This window comes from Cherax quadricarinatus, chromosome 3 (assembly GCF_038502225.1).
Source record: "Cherax quadricarinatus isolate ZL_2023a chromosome 3, ASM3850222v1, whole genome shotgun sequence".
Classification (NCBI taxonomy): domain Eukaryota; kingdom Metazoa; phylum Arthropoda; class Malacostraca; order Decapoda; family Parastacidae; genus Cherax; species Cherax quadricarinatus.
Window position 1 is genome coordinate 34,236,905 of NC_091294.1, and position 21,309 is coordinate 34,258,213.

The following is a 21,309-nucleotide window of genomic DNA, read 5'->3' on the forward strand; positions in this document are numbered from 1 at the left end:
GGAAAGTGACAAGCTAGATAACAAGAATCTTCAAACAAGGAGATCCTAAACAAATAATATCCAAGCTGAAGCTGTGGTGCCTACATCCTGGCTGTGGTGCCTACATCCTGGCTGTGGTGCCTACATCCTGGCTGTGGTGCCTACATCCTGGCTGTGGTGCCTACATCCTGGCTGTGGTGCCTACATCCTGGCTGTGGTGCCTACATCCTGACTGTGGTGCCTACATCCTGGCTGTGGTGCCTACATCCTGGCTGTGGTGCCTACATCCTGACTGTGGTGCCTACATCCTGGCTGTGGTGCCTACATCCTGACTGTGGTGCCTACATCCTGACTGTGATGCCTACATCCTGACTGTGATGCCTACATCCTGGCTGTGGTGCCTACATCCTGGCTGTGGTGCCTACATCCTGGCTGTGGTGCCTGCATCCTGGCTGTGGTGCCTGCATCCTGGCTGTGGTGCCTGCATCCTGGCTGTGGTGCCTACATCCTGGCTGTGGTGCCTACATCCTGGCTGTGGTGCCTGCATCCTGGCTGTGGTGCCTACATCCTGGCTGTGGTGCCTACATCCTGGCTGTGGTGCCTACATCCTGGCTGTGGTGCCTACATCCTGGCTGTGGTGCCTACATCCTGGCTGTGGTGCCTACATCCTGGCTGTGGTGTCTTCATCCTGGCTGTGGTACCTACATCCTGGTTCAGAAGGTTCATCCTGACTGGTGTCAACGCTATGGAACTGAGCATATATCAGCAACGATGAACTGAGCGCTTCAAAGGCTCCACTTAATAACTCCAGTATATTAATACTGGATTGCATACAAGATAGTAACTCTCTAGAGTTACTAACGAGGCCTTCAATCTGGAGGTCTAGTCTGTGACCAGAGTTCCAGAACGACGGTCTAGTTAACCATATACAAGAAGTAAACAGGCCACACCAGGGACACGAAGTAATAAACAGGCCACGCCAGGGACACGAAGTAATAAACAGGCCACGCCAGGGACACGAAGTAATAAACAGGCCACACCAGGGACACGAAGTAATAAACAGGCCACGCCAGGGACACGAAGTAATAAACAGGCCACGCCAGGGACACGAAGTAATAAACAGGCCACGCCAGGGACACGAAGTAATAAACAGGCCACGCCAGGGACACGAAGTAATAAACAGGCCACGCCAGAGACACGAAGTAATAAACAGGCCACGCCAGGGACACGAAGTAATAAACAGGCCACGCCAGGGACACGAAGTAATAAACAGGCCACGCCAGGGACACGAAGTAATAAACAGGCCACGCCAGGGACACGAAGTAATAAACAGGCCACGCCAGGGACACGAATGAATTAACAGGCCACGCCAGGGATACGAATAAACGGGCCACACCAGTGACATCTATTAATAAACAGGCCACACCAATGACATCAACTAATAAACAGGTCACACCAGTGACATCAATTAATAAACAGGTCACACCAGTGACATGAAGAAAACTTACAAAAATTATCTGGTGAGCGTTCAGATCTTAGTCTCATTACTCTCGTCTGTCTCACATACTTCACCTGTCTGATTAATGGCACCAAAATTCACCTTCCAGGAGGCTGTCAGCCACCAAAACCAGTTTGATGCTGGAAATTATTTTTGTGCAGGGCAAGAGCCGTGGCTCCAGCCACGGCTCTTGCCGGCTGTGTCGACCAGTCCTACGTGGTGCAAGGGGTGTGGCTGACTTGTTTAATGATGCTTTAAGCTTGAAGGTGTGGCTCAGTGTGGACCAGTGGTGTTTTAAGCTTGAAGGTGTGGTTAAATGTGGACCAGTGGTGTTTTAAGCTTGAAGGTGTGGCTCAGTGTGGACCAGTGATGTTTTAAGCTTGAAGGTGTGGCTCAGTGTGGACCAGTGGTGTTTTAAGCTTGAAGGTGTGGTTAAATGTGGACCAGTGGTGTTTTAAGCTTGAAGGTGTGGTTAAATGTGGACCAGTGGTGTTTTAAGCTTGAAGGTGTGGCTCAGTGTGGACCAGTGGTGTTTTAAGCTTGAAGATGTGGCTCAGTGTGGACCAGTGGTGTTTTAAGCTTGAAGATGTGGCTCAGTGTGGACCAATGGTGTTTTAAGCTTGACGGTGTGGCTCAGTATGGCCCAGTGGTGTTTTAAGCTTGAAGATGTGGCTCAGTGTGGACCAGTGATGTTTAAAGCTTGAAGATGAGGCTCAGTGTGGACCAGTGTTTTAAGCTTGAAGATGTGGCTCAGTGTGGACCAGTGGTGTTTTAAGCTTGAAGGTGTGGCTCAGTGTGGACCAGTGATGTTTTAAGCTTGAAGATGTGGCTCAGTGTGGACCAGTGATGTTTTAAGCTTGAAGATGAGGCTCAGTGTGGACCAGTGTTTTAAGCTTGAATGTGTGGCTCAGTGTGGACCAGTGGTGTTTTAAGCTTGAAGGCTTGAGTCAGTTGTTTATCTTTTTGTTTTACTCAAGTTTGTTTTACATGCTAAGAACTGTTGTCTTACCTGGGTTTATTTTAAAGACCAGCTCTAAGACACACTACCCCGTCCCCAGGGTGCCACCCACAACAGTCGACTAATATCCACGTACCTACTTACTGCTAGGTGAACCGGGGCAGCAGGTGCGGGGAAACATGTTAGGTAAAAAAAGACTCATGGGCAACTAATGCGACATTTTATTGAAACAACGTTTCGCTCTCCAGGAATTTTGTTTAAGGCGTTACAAATCTCCTGGAGAGCGAAACGTTGACACAATAAAATGTCGCATTAGTTTGCACTAGTGTCCTTTTACCTAACATATTGTCGGTAATTCTGCCAACATTACAATAAGGAAGCTCGCCAGACGTTTCCACCCGTGCCGGGGATCGATCCCCGGACACTGAGTGTCCAGGATGAGTGCGTTGAAAACCGAGCTAATGATGTTTAAGCTCATTTGACGAAGCAATGAGTTTTAAGCTTTTGGGTATTACTGCTTGCAATCATATTTTATTTAAGCTTGTTAGTATGGCATTTAAGCTTATATATACCCTGGTTATTATGGAAGGTAATGGTGTAAATTTAAGCTTGTGAGTATGGTTTATTTTGCGAGCCAATAGCAATAGTTTTTAACTTAGTGGTGCTGCTTATTTTGTGAAAAACTAAGCTGGTGGATGTGGCTCATGAATCGGACCAGTAATGTTCCATCGAACAGGTGCAGGCAAATCGAGCAGCCAGTCAGCTAGTGTGTAATGGGAGTGGCTAAATGGGCAGACTAATGACGTGGACCAATGAAATGCAGCTTAGCGGGTGTGGCTAAACACCATGAACCAATAAGCTGCATGTGGGCGTAGCCGAAAGTACACATCAATCATTTTCTCAGCATAACCATACTTAACACACTGTTTTTGTGCAGCATATAATTTAATATAAAAAAAAGATGCAAGTCAATCGTTCCAGAAAGGAAGACAATAAAGCCAGATTACAGAAGCCGCGTGGTCGAACAAGTTAACCATGATGTTGGTGGATCTGGTGCTTCCCTTTTTAGGATAAATGGTAAAAATTTCTCCTGGGGTCTTATGCTGATCCGTTCCATGAAGATTAGTGAATATATTTATTTTGTAACAGCTGCTGCTAAGTAATTACAGTATCAGCAGTGTATGGTACAACGAGAGAGCAGTAGATGCTCTCCTAGATGTTATAGCATTAACAGAGACTACAGTTTGAAGAATCGGAACATGCATGCTAAAGGCCACAAATTTCTTTAAGGGGCACCTTGGCCCTTTTGATGTTTCTTGATCCAATATATTCTACGCTCCTCTACTTTGAATCAAACCTGATTGCTTCACACTCCTCAAGTGTTGTACAACTACAATAGTTTTAGGCATATATTGGTGGCTAATTGCGGAGATTTAATCTTGAATGTGCCTCCTTTTCCCAGAGTCAGTGTGATTTAAAAGTTTATCCTTTTGAAATGAGATAATTTTTGGGGGTTGAAGGACGGGGTAAATATCATACGAGTCTCTGAAACTACCTATACGTGGTTGCAGGAATCTAGTCACAGCCTCCGGCCCCGCCTCTTCGATGCGTGTGTGTGTGTGTGTGTGTGTGTGTGTGTGTGTGTGTGTGTGTGTGTGTGTGTGTGTGTGTGTGTGTGTGTGTGTGTGTGTGTGTGTGTGTGCAAGCTTGTGTGGCATATAGTTCCTGACTTTCCGGACCCTATCATATCTATTCTTATAATGTGCACAGGGTTTAACTCTACCTCCTCGTAACCTACCTGCGGTTCATTAGTATTTTTAACTTCTACCTACGTCCTCTTGTCACTGTGACCTTCCAAGCTTGTCAGATTTAATTCTTCAAGCCTCTGCCCATAGTTCAATCTTCTCAGTTCTGGGACCAGCCTATCTGCAAACCTCTCTACTTCATCTTCTGAATGAGCTTCGTCAGGCGTGGATGCCACCCTGGTGCGGCGTATCCCAAAGCAACTCTGGCATACGTCAAGTATGTCTTTAAAGTTTCCTTATTAAGCTTTATGAAGGCAGTTCAACGATTTGCTAGCCTCACATGCGGTTCTGATGTTATGCGTTTTATATGCGCCACTCGCGACATGTTCGATGTTATAATTACTACCAGATCCGTCTCTGTTTCCTGCTACAGTGAAAAGCCGTGTTCCTCAAGGCAAGGTATTATCCTCATTTCTCTTTCTTATTCTTATAACTGACATAGACAGAGACGAAAATCATAGAACTGCATCATCTTTTGCAGACGATACTAGAATCTGTATGAGTGGCATCATAGAAGACAAGGCGAGTCTCCAAACTGATATAAATGATAACAGGCAAATTTCGGATACTACGTAACGGAAGAATGGAGGAAATGAGAACAAGATCGGAGTACAAGACAAATTCAAGCTACTTAATAGAACGTAAGTCAAATGTGAGAGACCTGGGAGAGATGTCAGAAGATCTCGCGTTCAAAGAGCACAATTCTGTTATTATCACAATTATAGGGAAAATTATAGGTTGGATAACCAGAACCTTCAAAACAAGAGATGTTAAGACAATGATGATACTCTTCAGGTCAGTCATCGTCTCTAGGCTGTAATGTTGGTGTGCGCTAACGATCCTCTTCATGGCAGACGAAACTGCTGATCTGGTAAATGTAAAGGGAACTTTCACAGCCCATATATACTCATTCAAGCACCTAAATTACTTGGAGTGCTTGTAGTCTCTAAAACTGTAGGCCTACTCCTGAGAACGTACGCGGGAAAGATGCATTATAATTTACACCTGGAAGGTAGTGGAGGAATTAGTTCCAAACCTGCACACCGAATTACTAATTATGAATACAAGAGACTGGGCAGATGACAATGATGAGTGCACTGAGAGAGAAAACTCAGTGCACTCATCACTGCCGGGAGTGGCACATATAGAACGCATAACATCAGCACCGCATGCGACTCTTCAACCCCCTCCCTTCATGCTTAAAGGAGATAACCAATAATCCCCTAGCTGTCTACAAAGCAGGTGAAATCGCAGATCTAGAGAGTGTACAGAGATCCTTTACTGCACGTATAAGTTCTGTCAAGCACCTTAACTACTGGGAACGCTTGGAAGCACTTGACTTGTACTCGTTGGAACGCAGGAGGGAGAGATATATCATAATCTACACTTGGAAAATCTTGGAAGGAATGGTCCCAAATCTGCACACAGAAATCACTCCCTACGAAAGTAAAAGACTGGGCAGGCGATGCAAAATGCCGCCAATAAAAAGTAGGGGCGCCATTGGTACACTAAGAGAAAACACCATAAGTGTCCGGGGCCCAAAACTGTTCAACAGCCTCCCATCAAGCATTAGGGGAATTGCCAATAAACCCCTGGCTGCCTTCAAGAGAGAGCTGGACAGATACCTAAAGTCGGTGCCGGATCAGCCGGGCTGTGGCTCGTACGTCGGACTGCGTGCGGCCAGCAGTAACAGCCTAGTTGATCAGGCCCTGATCCATCGGGAGGCCTGGTCATGGACCGGGCCTCGGGGGCGTTGATCCCCGGAATAACCTACAGGTAACCTCCAGGTAACCAGGAGGGAACTCTATAGATTCCTCGAAACAGTTCCTGACCAATCAGGTTGTGGTACATACGTTGGACTGCGGGCGGGGGGTACTAACAACCACATCGATCAACCCAGCAACCAGTGGGTCTGGTCTGGGACCGGGCCGCGGAGAGGGTGACCTCCGGAAGCGACTCCAAGTAAACTCCACGAGATCTCTTTTCTCCCTCTCCATCTTGCATTACCATCCTCGTATCTTGTTTGGACTGTAGTAGCCACATGCTTGGCCGCTACTTCAGTCTGTCTGAAACAGGACGTAGTCTGATTCTTTGTAGCTCTCTTGCGAACTTATTTTCTATAATTCACCCAGGATGTACAACTGCCATCTGTGTTCTTTTGTTCTGGACTCTCCCATATTATACAATCTTCCACTGGACTGCGTGCGGCCAGCAGTAACAGCCTAGTTGATCAGGCCCTGATCCATCGGGAAGCCTGGTCATGGACCGGGCCGCGGGGGCGTTGATCCCCGGAATAACCTCCAGGTAACCTCCAGGTAATCCTAGACATTGTGTCTGTCAGGATCATGTCTAGTGTTAAACTACCTCTTCTAAAGGCGAGATGTATTTCTTTCAGTCCTTCCCTATAGTTTTTGTCCCGTAGGTCTTTATCTTTCTTCTGGAGCTTCGTATTCTGTTTTGCGAGGTGTTGGTTCAGTCAAGTCTGCCTGAAACCTGTCTCCTTCCTCTACCTGGAGGTTACCTGGAGGTTATTCCGGGGATCAACGCCCCCGCGGCCCGGTCCATGACCAGGCCTCCCGATGGATCAGGGCCTGATCAACTAGGCTGTTACTGCTGGCCGCACGCAGTCCAACGTACGAGCCACAGCCCGGCTGATCCGGCACTGACTTTAGGTATCTGTCCAGCTCTCTCTTGAAGGCAGCCAGGGGTTTATTGGCAATTCCCCTAATGCTTGATGGGAGGCTGTTGAACAGTTTTGGGCCCCGGACACTTATGGTGTTTTCTCTTAGTGTACCAATGGCGCCCCTACTTTTTATTGGGGGCATTTTGCATCGCCTGCCCAGTCTTTTACTTTCGTAGGGAGTGATTTCTGTGTGCAGATTTGGGACCATTCCTTCCAAGATTTTCCAAGTGTAGATTATGATATATCTCTCCCTCCTGCGTTCCAACGAGTACAAGTCAAGTGCTTCCAAGCGTTCCCAGTAGTTAAGGTGCTTGACAGAACTTATACGTGCAGTAAAGGATCTCTGTACACTCTCTAGATCTGCGATTTCACCTGCTTTGAATGGAGATGTTAATGTACAGCAGTATTCCAGCCTAGAGAGAACAAGTGATTTGAAAAGGATCATCATGGGCTTGGCATCTCTCGTTTTGAAAGTTCTCATTATCCATCCTATCATTTTCTTTGCACGTGCGATCGTGGCACTGTTGTGATCCTTGAAAGTGAGATCCTCAGACATTACTACTCCCAGGTCCCTTACATTATTTTTCCGCTCTATTGTATGGCCGGAGTCAGTAGTATATTCTGTTCTAGTTATTATCTCCTCCAGTTTTCCATAACGGAGTAGTTGGAATTTGTCCTCATTGAACATCATATTGTTTACCGTTGCCCACTGGAAAACTTTGTTTATATCTTCTTGGAGGTTAACCGCGTCCTCAGCAGATGACAGCCTCATGCAGATCCTAGTATCATCCGCAAAGGATGATACGGTGCTGTGGTGTATATCTCTGTTTATGTCTGATATGAGGATAAGGAACAGGATGGGGGCGAGTACTGTGCCTTGTGGAACAGAGCTCTTCACTATGGCAGCCTCCGATTTAACTCTGTTGACCACTACTCTTTGTGTTCGATTTGTTAGTGTTCCAATTAATCACATTACTTTCAGATCATCAGCAGATACTTAGGAATTTATTTCTGGCAGATCATTTACATATATTTGGTGTGTCACGTAGCTCGATTGGTAGCGCACTCGGCTCACACCCTGAGGTCCGGGGGTCGATCCCAGGTACGGGTGGAAACATTAGGACGTCTTTCCTTGAGACACCTGCTGTCCAATATTCACCTATCAGTAAAATAGGTACTTGGGTGTTAATCGACTGGTGTGGGTCGCATCCTGACACAAAATTGACCTAATTTGCCCGAAATGCTCTGCATAACAAGCGGCTTTCTATATAGTAGTATGTCATTGATGTCAGCTATATAGTAGTGTGTCATTGATGTCAGCTGGGACTGTATACCTTGTACATGTACTTGCAGAAATAAAGATATTATTATTATTATTATAATAATAGAAGTGAAGGTCCTATTACATCGTCAAAGGATCCCACTTTCAATTCTCACGCATCCTTGTGTTTCTCCCTTACCATTATTCTTTGTATTCTGTCTTTGTTAACAGTGTGATACTTGTGTAGTGTTACCTGCACTGACAGTAGACTATAGTCATGCTCCCTGTCAAGCCTGACATGCGCCGTTAGGTATCTTCTTCACTACGACTTAAGAAATCGTAATGACACGATTGCAAATAAACCATACCCCCGGCTGGGATTGAACCCGCGGTCATAGAGTCTCAAAACTCCAGCCCGTCGCGTTAGCCACTAGACCAGCTAGCCACAATAAGATTCATCCAACTAGGTATATTTCTACACCATAGGAAAGTTAGCACAGGCACCTCTGTGACCACAAATGCAAGTTTTTACAGACGAATCTCCACGAAACTTGCATTTGTGGTCACAGAGGTGCCTGTGCTAACTTTCCTCTTGTGTAGAAATATACCTAGTTGGATGAATCTTATTGTGGCTAGCTGGTCTAGTGGCTAACGCGACGGGCTGGAGTTTTGAGACTCTATGACCGCGGGTTCAATCCCGGCCGGGGGTATGGTTTATTTGCAATCGTGTCATTACGATTTCTTAAGTCATGTTGACGGCAGTGAAGGGACTTGAGCTAGAGTTCGTCACGGCCACGCTAGCTGGAGATTCGTCTGTAAAAACTTGCATTTGTGGTCACCGAGGTGCCTGTGCTAACTTTCCTATGGTGTAGAAATATACCTAGTTGGATGAATCTTATTGTGGCTAGCTGGTCTAGTGGCTAACGCGACGGGCTGGAGTTTTGAGACTCTATGACCGCGGGTTCAATCCCGGCCGGGGGTATGGTTTATCTTCTTCACTTCTTGATAGACCTAGGGACGGGCGGACGTAGTCAGGCTGGGCCCTCCAGGCACTGGAAATAATAAAGCGTCCATATAACACGTCGGGTGTTCATTAATCCATACTTTTCCTCGCAAACACCTGCCTCGCAAACACCTGCCTCGCAAACACCTGCCTCATCTTCTAGTCTGCAGTCTCCCCTTCACCCCCCAAAAAAATAAAAAACCGTTAAGCCATCCACGTCTATGTTAATTTTTATTATTCTGTCATAGGATTCCAGCTAGTCAATAATGCTGAACTTGCCTTCCCGTGTGTGTGTGTGTTATGTGATGGGTAGCAGGGTACCAGCGTACCCAGGGACACCCGCCTCCTCCTCACGGCTGCAGCAGCCACAGTGAACCACAGACAATGCACCAAGTAAATACGTCTCCCCAGAGTTCACACTTGCCACAGGTGTTTCCCAAAACAATTCCTTCCTCCACAAAAAAAAATTATTGCACATCAACAAATACCACAAAATAACTGACGAACATCTACACAAATACATTGCCAAAGGACCCAAATGAAAATAAGTCACTGGCTTTTTTTTTTTTTGGGGGGGGGGGAGTTATCCTAGGTTCTCTACATATATGCTGCTATGTATGATAATGTGTAACTGCATTTATGTACACCAGAATAAGCTTACTTAGATGTCCAAATAAAGTCGAAGATCATCTCAGGCAGTAAAGTAAGTCTGGCTTCCTGCCTGACATTCGTTGTCCCATATTCACATGGATAAAGTAACCCAAACGAAACTTTCTTAAACAGTTGAAACATGGAGGAAATTTTTTTGCCACTCTGGCCACACTGGAGTAACTCAGTGATGCTGAGACTCGGGATCAACACCGAATGTTTTCGTTCAAAGACGTTATTCTTTGTTGTAACTCTCCTTCAATCACGTATATCTGGAAATGTATGAATATTCTGTCTGATATTTACCAGCTAGGAAAAGTATTATTTATATATCGTATATATTCTATTTCAGTGCAACTATGTCTATTTTTAAAAACGTAAATTGTGAAATGTTCGCTAGTTTTTTAGAAATTAGACGATAGATTTCGAATCTTTTGGTGTTTGGCCTCAAGGCGACAGGTGACTCTCACAGCTGACTGTGTATGTGTGTGTGTGTGTGTGTGTGTGTGTGTGTGTGTGTGTGTGTGTACTCACCTAGTTGTACTCACCTCGTTGAGGTTGCAGGGGTCGAGTCCATGATCCTGGCACCGCCTCTTCACTAGTCGCTGCTAGGTCACTCTCCCTGAGCCGTGAGCTTTATCATACCTCTGCTTAAAGCTATGTATGGATCCTGCCTCCACTACATCGCTTCCCAAACTATTCCACTTCCTGACTACTCTGTGGCTGAAGAAATACTTCCTAACATACATGTGATTCATTTGTGTCTTCAACTTCCAACTGTGTCCCCTTGTTACTGAGTCCAATCTCTGGAACATCCTGTCTTTGTCCACATTGTCAATTCCTCTCAGTATTTTGTATGTCGTTATTATGTCCCCCCTATCTCTCCTGTCCTCCAGTGTCGTCAGGTTGATTTCCCTTAACCTCTCCTCGTAGGACATACCTCTTAGCTCTGGGACTAGTCTTGTTGCAAACCTTTGCACTTTCTCTAGTTTCTTTACGTGCTTGGCTAGGTGTGGGTTCCAAACTGGTGTCGCATACTCCAATATGGGCCTAACCTACACGGTGTACAGGTGTCGGTGTCTGAATGCTGTTCTGAGGTTTGCTAGGCACCCATATGCTGCAGCAGTTATTTGGTTGATGTGCGCTTCAGGAGATGTGCCTGGTGTTATACTCGCCCCAAGATCTTTTTCCTTGAGTGAGGTTTGTAGCCTCTGACCCCCTAGACTGTACTCCGTCTGCGGTCTTCTTTGCCCTTCTCCAATCTTCATGACTTTGCACTTGGTGGGATTGAACTCCAGGAGCCAATTGCTGGATCAGGTCTGCAGCCTGTCCAAATCCCTTTGTAGTTCTGCCTGGTCTTCGATCGAATGAATTCTTCTCATCAACTTCACGTCATCTGCAAACAGGGACACCTCAGAGTCTATTCCTTCCGTCATGTCGTTCACAAATACCAGAAACAGCACTGGACCTAGGACTGACCACTGTGGGACCCCGCTGGTCACAGGTGCCCACTCTGACACCTCGCCACGTACCATGACTCGCTGCTGTTTTCCTGACAAGTATTCCCTGATCCATTGTAGTACCTTCCCTGTTATCCGTGCTTGGTCCTCCAGTTTTTGCACTAATCTCTTGTGTGGAACTGCGTCAAACGCCTTCTTCCAGTCCAAGAAAATGCAATCCATCCACCCCACTCTCTTGTTTTACTGCTGTCACCATGTCATAGAACTCCAGTAGGTTTGTGACACAGGATTTCCCGTCCCTGAAACCATGTTGGCTGCTGTTGATGAGATCATTCCTTTCTAGGTGTTCCACCACTCTTCTCCTGATAATCTTCTCCACGATTTTGCATACTATACATGTCAGTGACACTGGTCTGTAGTTTAGTGCTTCATGTCTGTCTCCTTTTTTAAAGATTGGGACTACATTTGCTGTCTTCCATGGCTCAGGCAATCTCCCTGTTTCGATAGATGTATTGAATGTTGTTGTTAGGGGTACACATAGTGCCTCTGCTCCCTCTCTCAGGACCCATGGGGAGATGTTATCTGGCCCCATTGCCTTTGAGGTATCTAGCTCACTCAGAAGCCTCTTCACTTCTTCCTTGGTTGTGTGTACTGTGTCCAGCACTTGGTGGTGTGCCCCACCTCTCCGTCTTTCTGGAGCCCCTTCTGTCTCCTCTGTGAACACTTCTTTGAATCTCTTGTTGAGTTCCTCACATACTTCACGGTCATTTCTTGTTGTCTCTCCTCCTTCCTTCCTTAGCCTGATTACCTGGTCCTTGACTGTTGTTTTCCTCCTGATGTGGCTGTATAACAGTTTCGGGTCAGATTTGGCTTTCGCTGCTATGTCGTTTTCATATTGTCGTTGGGCCTCCCTTCTTATCTGTGCATATTCGTTTCTGGCTCTACGACTGCTCTCCTTATTCTCCTGGGTCCTTTGCCTTCTATATTTCTTCCATTCCCTAGCACACTTGGTTTTTTGCCTCCCTGCACCTTTGAGTGAACCATGGGCTCATCCTGGCTTTTTCATTATTCCTGTTACCCTTGGGTGCAAACCTCTCCTCAGCCTCCTTACACATTGTTGCTACATATTCCATCATCTCATTAACTGGCTTCCCTGCCAGTTCTCTGTCCCACTGAACCCCGTTCAGGAAGTTCCTCATTCCTGTGTAGTCCCCTTTCTTGTAGTTTGGCTTCATTCGTCCTGGCCTTCCTGCTCCCCCTTCCACTTGTAGCTCTACTGTGTATTCGAAGCTTAAAACCACATGATCGCTGGCCCCAAGGGGTCTTTCATATGTGATGTCCTCAATGTCTGCACTACTCAAGGTGAATACTAAGTCCAGTCTTGCTGGTTCATCCTCTCCTCTCTCTCTTGTAGTGTCCCTTACGTGTTGGTACATGAAGTTTTCCAGTACCACCTCCATCATCTTAGCCCTCCATGTATCGTGGCTCCCATGTGGCTCCAAGTTCTCCCAATCGATCTCCTTGTGGTTAAAGTCACCCATGATTAGGAGCTTTGCCCTGCATGCATGAGCTCTTCTGGCCACTGCAGCCAGTGTGTCAACAGTGTGGGTGTGTGTGTGTGTGTGTGTGTGTGTGTGTGTGTGTGTGTGTGTATGTTTACTCAATTGTGTTTGCAGGGGTTGATTCAAAGCTCCTGGCCCCGCCTCTTCACTGGTGGCTAATAGGTCACTCGACATGCTCCATAAGCTTTATCATACCTCTTCTTAAAGCTATGTGTGCATCCTGCCTCCACTACATCCCTTTCCAGACTAATCCACTCTCTGACAACTGTGACTGAAGAAATACTTCCTAACATCCCTGTGACTCATCTGAGTCTTCATCTTCCAACTGTGACTCCTTGTTCTTGTTGTTCTTGTTCTTGTTGTTCTTGTTGTTCTTGTTCTTGTTGTTCTTGTTCTTGTTGTTCTTGTTCTTGTTGTTCTTGTTCTTGTTGTTCTTGTTCTTGTTGTTCTTGTTCTTGTTGTTCTTGTTCTTGTTGTTCTTGTTCTTGTTGTTCTTGTTCTTGTTGTTCTTGTTGTTCTTGTTCTTGTTGTTCTTGTTGTTCTTGTTGTTCTTGTTGTTCTTGTTGTTCTTGTTGTTCTTGTTGTTCTTGTTGTTCTTGTTGTTCTTGTTGTTCTTGTTCTTGTTGTTCTTGTTGTTCTTGTTTACCCACCTAACCGTGATTGCATGGGTCGAGTCTCAGCTCCTGGCCCTGCCTCTCTGCTGGCTGCTACTGGTTTCATCTCCTGGCTGTGTGAGCCCTGTCATACCTATTCTTAAAACTATATATGGATTCTCCTTGTACCACTTCCTGACCACTCTAAGGCTAAAGAAGTATCTCCTAACATCTCTGCGACTCGTGTATTTTTAACTTCCAGCTCTGACCTCGTGTACCTGAAACCCCCATTTCAGACTTCCAGTTCACCCCGTCACTTCTGAGTAGTTTGTGCTTCGTAGTCATGTTACCTCTGGTCCCTTATTGTTGTCAGGTTTAGCTCCTTTAGCATCTGCTCATAAATCATACCCCTCAGCTCTGGGACTAGTTTCGTTGTAAATCCTTGCACTTTTTACAGCTGCTTTACATGCTTAACCAGATATGGGTTCCATACTGGTGCTGCATACTCCAAGATGGACTCGACATATTCCGTGTGCAAGGTCGTGAATGTCGTATTGTGAAAGCTACTCTCAAATTTGCCAGTCTCTTGTCTGCTGCAGCAGTTATTCTGGTGTGTACCTCAGGTGAAATGCTTGAAACATTTCTCACCCCGAGGGTCCTTCTCTTTCAAGTGTGTGTGTGTTCAGGATTGAGACATTTATGCAATATATGGGAATCTTTATTGAGGAAACGTTACGCCACACCGTGGCTTCATCAGTTCAATACAAATCAGAAGGGTGTAAGGAGAGGAGGCCTAGCTATACATTCTACAAGACTGATATACTGAACACATCGACTCCAGGCTGAGGGACTGATTACCTCAAACTCCTCCTCTCCTTACACCTTAATGCTCAACCAGCATGGGCCACAAAGCGCCAAAGTCCATGCAATGATCCTTGTGGAACTCCGCTTATCGCCTGTGCGAACTCTATTTCGAAGTATTTCTGTATTCACTCGAGCAGGTTTCCTCTCACTCCTGTCTGATCTTCCACCTTATATACCAGTCTTCTGTATGGTAGTGTCAAATGCTTTATTTATTTATTTGTTTTTGGCAGTTAAGGAAGAGATAGTCTACTCGTCTCTCTCTCTCTCTCTCTCTCTCTCTATTTCCGTCACTCACCGATCAATGAGATTTACGAGATATAATTTGTCATACCTGAATGCATAATGAGTAAATTATGTTAGTTTGTTTATAGGTGATCTAGTATTCTTTTTCAGGTTATCTTTCATTTTTAATATACTAGTATGCTAGTCAAGGAAACTAGTGCGTAGTTTAGTGTTTTTTAAATCTTCTCTGGTATAACTGTAATCAAAGTACAGTGTCCCAGCTGTTATAGAAGCTAAGACGTTGAGTAGTTTTAAAAAAGGCTAAATTAATACATGAGTGGGTGTGAGTGGGTGTGAGTTAGACCTGACTACTGGTACTACTGGGTCAGATTCCATGCTCCTTAAGTGGAGGTGACCTGACTGGGTGGGACATTGGTCAAAGCCGGGGGTTGACATGGACCTGCCCCGCATGGCCCAGTAGGCCTGCTGCAGTGTTCCTACTTTCTTATGTTTGTAATTCGCCATTTTCATATCCTTTAAGGGGGCGCCCTGACGCTGGTGAGGGGCTCTGTATCCAAGAAACTGGAGCCATTTTTCGCTCTCTTCGGATCAAATCTTATCTACAGGTCTGCAGTTGCTGCATGATCTCTCCAGGTTCAGTGCTTCCCAGTGGGACTAACAATAATGCTTTCATTGTTGCATTTGGCTTTTATGAGTCCTAACAGTTCCTTCGCGTCCTCTCACAACAAACCAAGTGACACCTTTTCTGGACTCGCCATTTTAACGCATCTAATTTTCTTAGGCTGGTATGTTCGTCAGGTTAGTTCCTGGTCAGCAGTGCTGTGACGCCTACATTGGATTGCGTGTGTGGCCTGCACCAACAGCCTGATTGATCAGCCATCAACCAGGGAGGTCTGGTATACGGCTGGGAAATAAGGACAGCGACCCCTGGAATTTTCTACTGGTACTCCGCTTGTAACTCTCTTCTTCCCCTCATTTCCACTGCTGTCATAATTTCCTCTCAGCTTTACTGTGTGTCTCTGCCTCCCACGAGTCCTACGTCAAAAACTCTGAATTTTCCGCTCACATCTTCCCTATATCTCCCTGACATTGCCACTTCTCTCCCTCGTTCTCGAGTCTTATTACCTGCGGTTCTTCTTTACCCTTATCCTCGGCTGTTTAATGTTGATAATTAAGAGACATGTGCAACAGCTGGATATCTTTATTGTTGAAACATTTCGCCTACACAGTAGGCTTCTTCAGTCAAATACAGAGGCAGGAGATGTAGTGAAATGAAGTGGAGGTAATCAATCCATCAACCTTGGAGAAACAATATGTGGGGTGGTCAGTTCCTCAGGCTGGAGAAGAGTTCAGTTCCATGGTCATGGACTTTCCAGATATGGAGCTGAAGGTACCATGTGTACTTTTGATGTTCACATCAAAAATTCACAATATAACAAAGCTAGAGCACCAACGGCTTCACTGGGGTATGATATGGCTTTACTGGGGCACGAGATGGTTTCACTGGGGCACGAGATGGCTTCACTAGAGTGTAAGGAAGATTGAAGGCAGCGTCAGGTGGCAACGTGCAGTCCCACAAACAATATTTTCCAATAAAATCATACAGGATCATAGCGAACTAAAGCACTGAAGGGTAGGTTGAGGCAGCAGACGTATTCTTTGCCCGTGGAACGCCACAGCGGATTCATTGGTGGAGGACGAGCTGTGTTGAGCTCCACTTACCGGCGTCCAACAGGAAACATAGATACCACTACTTTAAGTCTTTGTAAAGAACATTCCACTTGACTCGGGCCACCACCTGTGGAGGGTCTTCTAGTATACATGGAACTGCTTAGCAATGAAACCCGCTGTAGTTCAGTCCAGTTAGTATGACGGAGCGATGGTGAGTGTATGAAGCTCGAGTCCCCAAGGCTCGTCATGTTTGAACTGATGAACATGGGCAACCTCGGAGCATTGGAATATTCTGCACATGTGCAGAGGGAGCGTCGGTGCGCATTAAAATTCCCTGGTCTGTGCGGGACATTAAATGAGGAATGAACCATAGGATCTAATTATTTAAGGAAGGAAAGTTCCTCCCCCGCTCCCATCTCTCTTCTCTTTCCACCTACTCACACTTTGGCAGGTATGAGACAGGATACCTATTATCATGACTCACGAAATCGTAATGACACGATTGCAAAAAAAAAAAAAAAAAAACACGGTACGGGTGGGGATCGAACACACGACAAGTGAGTTTTATGATTTTTTTGCCTTGGGTTCGATCCCCACCCGTACCGTGGTTTGTTAGGATACCTGTCGCTTGGCCACCTGTCTGATAGTAAATAATTCGTGGAAATTCATTCAAAGGTATGTCTGTTTCTGTATAATGTTCCTCCCCTTCCCCTTCCCCTTCACCTTCCCATTCCCCTCCCCTCTCCCCTTTCCCCTCTGAATTTATTATGAAAGTCATATGCTACGCTGGCAGAAGGACTGAGGGACTGACCACCACAAATACTTTTTCTCCGAGGATGATGGACTGATTACATCATCTTTATTTCATTTCTATTGCTGCCTCTGTATTTGACTGAAGAAGCCTACTGTGTAGGCGAAACGTTTCATCAATAAAGATACCCAATTGTTGCACATGTCTTAATCTTCAGACGGACTGAAGAAGTCATTCGTGGCGAAACGTTACTATTAATTAATGTCCTGAACTGTACACATGTGTCCTTGTCAGAATAAAGCGCTAAGCCCGTGTGGGCAATTCAGCACAAGGAGTGATGAAGACTCGATCCTCTGTTTGCTAAGGGGGAAACCCAAGACAGCCAAGCAGTGTAGCTTATTCTTACTGAGGTCCTCTTTCTGAGGTAATTCTCTAGGATACGACCCTTAACAACCGACTAACTCCTAGGTACCTGTTTCCTGCTAGACTAGTTTAGTAATTAAGGAATACCATTTAAGTGGGCGAAAGTGCATAGAAGCTCCTCTGATTGCTGTCCATCTAAAGTCCCATAGTTACACTGCCTACAAATTGCTAATTAACAGGATATCACCTATTCTGGAGACAGCTGTAACATGATATCAACAGGTCCTTCTCTAACTCAACCCGTCTCACCACAATTACTACTGTTACTACTACTACTAATACTACTACTAGTGGAAATAAAGGGGATGTAAATAGTGTGCTGAAAATATCTAGCCTAGACAGGACTCGCAGCAATGGTTTTAAGTTGGAAAAATTCAGATTCAGGAAGGATATAGGAAAGTACTGGTTTGGTAACAGAGTTGTGGATGAGTGGAACAAACTCCCAAGTACCGTTATAGAGGCCAGAACGTTGTGTAGCTTTAAAAATAGGTTGGATAAATACATGAGTGGATGTGGGTGGGTGTGAGTTAGACCTGATAGCTTGTGCTACCAGGTCGGTTGCCGTGTTCCTCCCTTAAGTCAATGTGACCTGACCTGACTAGGTTGGGTGCATTGGCTTAAGCCGGTAGGAGACTTGGACCTGCCTCGCATGGGCCAGTAGGCCTTCTGCAGTGTTCCTTCGTTCTTATGTTCTTATGTTCTTATGTTACTACTACTACTACTAGTGCTATCCACGCGACATTTCGCCTGACTCCTGCCACTATATATACTCGTTTTCTTAGTTTTCTCTTTAATAGGACTGAAGAAGTCACTCGCGGTGGAACATTTCCTTTAATAAATGTCCTGAACTGTATATAAGTGTCTTTTTCCACACATTTCCTGCTAAGTTACAACGGTTACCTTGGCCGTGCTCCTCGCCCCCCACCCAGAATTCGACTCGGGTTCTTTCGGTTGGCTTTGGCTGTTGTATTCATCAGTACACAAATAAGAGGGTTTTTAGGCATTCTTTTCATACATTTCCTCCACTTCTGTGAGTGATGCACAACCCCATCTTCCCCACGACCTCCCCACATTCCCTACCCAACACTCCCTCTCCCATGGCCCCTACCTCATTACTATGACACCCATTGATTTCCATATTATAGATTCTACGATTCCCAGGGGCTCTCCTCCTACCCCTCCAAAGACCCCAGGAACCACACCCCCCCTTACCTCTCTTCTATGACCCCCCCGTGACCCTGCTTCTCCCCCACTGCCCCAGAGACCCCTCACCTCCCCCCACGACCCCTAGTGACCCCCACCCATGTTTCAGCAGTCTGCTGGACGGCGTCAGAGTGTCGCCCGGGAGGACTTATATGGTGAGCAGGTGCTGCCTCTCATACTGCCTCCCCTGCCTCACAAATTGCTGCCTCCCCTGCCTCACATACTCCTGCCTCCCCTGCCACACATACTGCTGCCTCCCCTGCCTCACATACTGCTGCTTCCCCTGCCTCACACACTATCCTCCCTGCTTCACATACTGCTTCTGATATCCTTACCTCACAACGCCTCAAAAAAAAAAAAAAAAAAAAAACAGGAACACAAGAATGGAGAAACAGTGCAGTAGACCTACTGGCCCATGTTAGGCACGTCCATCTAACACCCACCCACACCCACCCACCCACACGTGTACCTGTTCAACCTGGGAAGTTGCTGGGGTGTTCCACACGTCCACAATTTTGCTCCTAAACCAATCCTTTCTGAATCTAAATTTATCCGTCTAGAATCCACATCTGCGAGTTATGTACTGGTTATTTTCAACACATTACTATTTACATCCCCTTTATTTATTCCGGTTTTCCATTTGACACTTCAGTCATATCGCCCTTATTATATGTCTTTCCATAATGTGAATTCCGCGCCTTTAGCCTACCTTCGTAAGGTAGATTTCTGGCACAGGAAATCAAGTTGGTCATTCTTATGTTGAAAAATGGTATAAAAAGCAGACGAGTCGATGATTAAGACACATGTGCAACAGTGTCTTAATCATTACTACACCTGCTGCCTTTGTATTTGACTGAAGAAGCCTACTGTGAAGGCGAAACGTTTCAATAATGAAGATACTTAACTGTTACACATGTGTCTTAATCATCAGTTGGTCATCCTTGTTGGTATATTTTCCAGCACATATATGTCCATTCTGTAATGTGAAGTAATGAGCTTTATCAATGACAAAGTTATAGTTTAACCTGAGGCTTTTATTAATTACGTTTCTTCAACTGAAGCCAAGAATTCTATAAGCCTCATGGCGTACACGATAACTCATGGTATAAACCTTGGTTATATATACCGACAACTTGTCGGTTTAGAAAGACACGTAAGCAAACACTATGACATATTTATTAGAAAACGTTTCGGTCCTGGGACCTTGATCACTTCTAACAGTGATCAAGGTCCCAGGACCGAAACGTTTTCTAATAAATATGTCACAGTGTTTGCTTACGTGTCTTTCTAAACCAACGATAACTCATAAATCTTTCTCGTATCCAGTTTCACTGAAATTTGCATTGTTCAGTTTACAGGTGCCATAGTTACTCTCTCTTTCCAGGAACAGAACCTGTCATTTGTTTACGCTGAACTGCATCTGTCATTCCTGGGAGCATAACATCAGCCCACCAGCTGGATCATTGTGTAGCTGAGCGGCGCTCTTGTGTCCTTCGTTATAACTGATTTGAGAGTCTGTTTTAGTGTCCTTGGCGAACTTCCTTATATCTCTGTTTGTTCTCCCACTTACGTACTGCTGCCTCCCTAACATGCTGCTCCTGCTGGTGACTGCTTCAGTCACATACTGGTGCTGACGGCCTCCCTCTCGTAATGCTGCTGCTGACTTCCTCCGTCACATACTGCTGCTGCTGACTGCCTCCCTCACACATCTGCTGCTGACCGCCTCCCTCACGTACTGCTGCTGCTGACTGCCTCCCTCACATACTGCTACTGCTGCTGACTGCCTCCTTTACACATCTGCTGCTGCTGCTGCTGCTGCTGACTGCCTCCCTCACACATCTGCTGCTGACTGCCTTCTTGACACTCTATGCTGCTGCTGCTGCTGCTGCTTCTGCTGACTGCCTTCCTCACATACTACTGCTGCTGACTGCCTCCCCCACATACTGCTGCTGCTGCTGACTGCCTCCTTCACATACTGGTGCTGACCGCCTCCCTCACGTACTGCTGCTGCTGATGGCCTCCCTCACGTACTGCTGCTGCTGACGGCCTCCCTCACGTACTGCTGCTGCTGACGGCCTCCCTCACGTACTGCTGCTGCTGACGGCCTCCCTCACGTACTGCTGCTGCTGACGGCCTCCCTCACCTACTGCTGCTGCTGACGGCCTCCCTCACCTACTGCTGCTGCTGACGGCCTCCCTCACCTACTGCTGCTGCTGACGGCCTCCCTCACCTACTGCTGCTGCTGACTGCTTCCCTCACGTACTGCTGCTGCTGACTGCCTCCCTCACACATCTGCTGCTGCTGCTGACTGCCTTCCCCACATACTGCTGCTGCTGACGGCCTCCCTCACCTACTGCTGCTGCTGACTACTTCCCTCACCTGCTGCTGCTGCTGGCTACCTCCCTCACCTACTGCTGCTGCTGCTGCTGACTGCTTCCCTCACATACTGCTACTGCTGACTGCCTCCCTCACACTGCTGCTGCTGCTGACCGCCTCCTTCACATACTGGTGCTGACGGCCTCCCTCACGTACTGCTGCTGCTGCTCTCTCACACATACTGCTGCTGCTGCTGCTCTCTCACACATACTGCTGCTGCTGCTCTCTCACACATACTGCTGCTGCTGCTCTCTCACACATACTGCTGCTACTGCTGCTGCTGCTGCTCTCTCACACATGCTGCTGCTCTCTCACACATACTGCTGCT

General features: G+C 46.2%; 1 long non-coding RNA gene across 2 annotated transcripts in view; it reads right to left on the bottom strand.

The window, feature by feature from the left end:
- The window catches only part of LOC138853910 (uncharacterized), a 52,948-nt gene that overhangs the window by 18,600 nt on the left and 13,039 nt on the right, over positions 1-21,309 (bottom strand). The window lies entirely within an intron of this gene.